This window comes from Portunus trituberculatus, chromosome 48 (assembly GCF_017591435.1).
Source record: "Portunus trituberculatus isolate SZX2019 chromosome 48, ASM1759143v1, whole genome shotgun sequence".
NCBI lineage: Eukaryota > Metazoa > Arthropoda > Malacostraca > Decapoda > Portunidae > Portunus > Portunus trituberculatus.
In genome coordinates this window covers 21,830,923-21,833,422 of record NC_059302.1, presented here as the reverse complement: position 1 = coordinate 21,833,422, position 2,500 = coordinate 21,830,923, and positions in this window count along the sequence as shown.

Sequence of the window (2,500 nt, the reverse complement as noted above, 5' to 3'; positions counted from 1 at the left end):
CTTTAACACCTTAACACTATTACCACTATTACTACATATGTACAAATCCGAGGGGTCACTATATGTGTTTTCTACATAGTGTGCCAGAGAGGGACATTTTACTCGAATGTTATGAAGCATTGTTTTTCTGTTAATAGTGTTGAAAGCGTTTTTGGCGTCCACTAATAACACCGCTTCACAATTGTCTTCACTGAATATTTCCCTCATAGCGTGGATGGCGGCTTCCTCCTGCCTGCTGTCCTGCACACACTTGCAGGTTCCCCGCTGCCCTCCTCACGTCGTCCTTGACCACCGTCATGACGCATTTACCCACGATGCGTCTTATCACCTCGCCGATGCCAATTGGTCTGCATCCCGGCTTTTTGTCCAGCGGGATTAATCGGCATGCGGTGAGAGCCTCGACGTGGTGACAATTTGTGGTGGCAAGCTTCCTCGCCAGTGCTGCCAGGGCGCCGCATAGGTCGTTAGCGGCACTGCCACAGAGTGCGCCGCTCAACAGGCGACGCCACCCTCTAGCGTCTAGTCCTGAGGGACCAGCACTGCCGTGTGTCTGGAGAGACTTCTTCCAGATCATCTCTCCAGTTATCACCTCGTAGATGACATCATTGGGCTTGCGGAAAGGCCCCTGCATCCTGAGGCCCTCTTCGTCACTGGGGGGAGGATGTTTTTCCTTCAGCAGGTGGATGGTTTCCTGGTGAGGGCAACACACCACCTGACTGCTGTTCATTAAGTGCCCGCAGAGCCTTGGACACCTGTCCTTGCCGCATATTGCCAGCGAAATTACGGGCTTTGTCTTCCTGCCTTTGTTGGTTTCCTGATGGTCTTGGCAGCCTCTTCTGGATGGCTCGGGCTTCCTCCAGGAGCTCATCCAGTTGGTTGTTCTGCCATAGACCCACTCTTCTTGCGACGGCTTTCACGTTTTCCGCCACCTTCGCATTCCTATGTGTCTTTTGAAAGAAGAGTTTTGGCAGTGTGAAGAATAATTTCATCGCATACGGTGCGAGGGGTGACTCTTGTAAGTAATTGTTGAGGAGGATGACCATCTCTTGTACAATTTTGTTGGTGGCTGCACACTTTGGTGGATCGAACAGATGACATGTAGACCACCCAGCTAATTCTATGTAAGTGTTGTTCACCCACATGGTTGTTTCTTCTTCTGTTAGTCCTTTCCAGACTAAGTTTCTCCTCCCGTTTGTATGTCTCGCGGCGTACACGTTGTGTTGCGGTAGCGATGGGGTGTGTTGTGACGGTGTTGATGGCAGGGCAGCCTCCCCTCCCATCTCTGTCTCCATCGTTCGCTCCTGTTCCTCATCCTGCTGGGATTCCTGGCTGTCCCCCGGCTCCTCCTCCCTCTCCCTGCCCTGGTGGTCACGTCCCAGGGGGTTTTGGCATCCATCTCCTTTCTACAATTTATACACTTTTTGTTTTGTCTCACACATTGACAATTAACACATCTGTGTTCCTCTTTGTACACTGACAACATCTTCTTTGTGCAGGTGGGTTAGACATTGTATTAATAACATGACATTATTAGAAAGAGAGAGAGCGAGAGAGAGAGAGTGAAGGAGGGAGGGAGGGAAGAGGTAGGAGGGAGGAGTGAGAGAGAAGGGAAGCAGGGGAGAGGGAGGGTAAAGGAGGGGTAGGAGGGAAGGGGGATAGGGAAGGAAAGTGACAACAGAGAGAGAGAGAGAGAGAGAGAGAGAGAGAGAGAGAGAGAGAGAGAGAGAGGGAGGAGGGAGGGTAGGGGAAGAGGTAGGAGGGAGGAGGGAGAGAGAAGGAAGCAGGGGAGAGGGAGGGAAGGAGGAGGAGGAAATAGGGAAGGAAAGTGACAAAGTGACAACAGAGAGAGAGAGAGAGAGAGAGAGAGAGAGAGAGAGAGAGAGAGAGAGAGAGAGAGAGAGAGAGAGAGAGAGAGAGAGATGAGGGAGGAGGGCGAGAGAGATAGGGAGAGAGAAGGAAGGAAGGAGGAGGGATGGTAGAGGGAGAGGTAGGAGGGAGGAGGAGTATGGGAGGGGGAGGCGACAACAGAGAGAGAGAGAGAGAGAGAGAGAGAGGAGAAGGAAGGAGGGAGGGAGGGTAGAGGAGGAGGAATAGGGAGGGAGGAGAGAGAGAGAGAGAGAGAGAGAGAGAGAGAGAGAGAGAGAGAGAGAGAGAGAGAGAGAGAGAGAGAGAGAGAGAGAGAGAGAGAGAGAGAGAGAGAGAGAGAGAGAGAGAGAGAGAGAGAGAGAGAGAGAGAGAGAGAGAGAGAAACATTTATGGTAAATATGGGACTTAGATATGTATTACAGGCACTTTACTCAATATTCCCTACAATGTTTAGCGGCAGTAGTAGTGGCAACAGCAGTCTTAGGAGTACCGTTACAACAGTTAAAGAGTGATAGTATATTACTACTGAAAATTTAATGAAGATCTGTACTTTTGGGTACTCACGTGGTGTGCATGGCTCCAATAAAATCAAACAGAAAGATTTATACCTAGTATTATAACAGAGATATCAGTC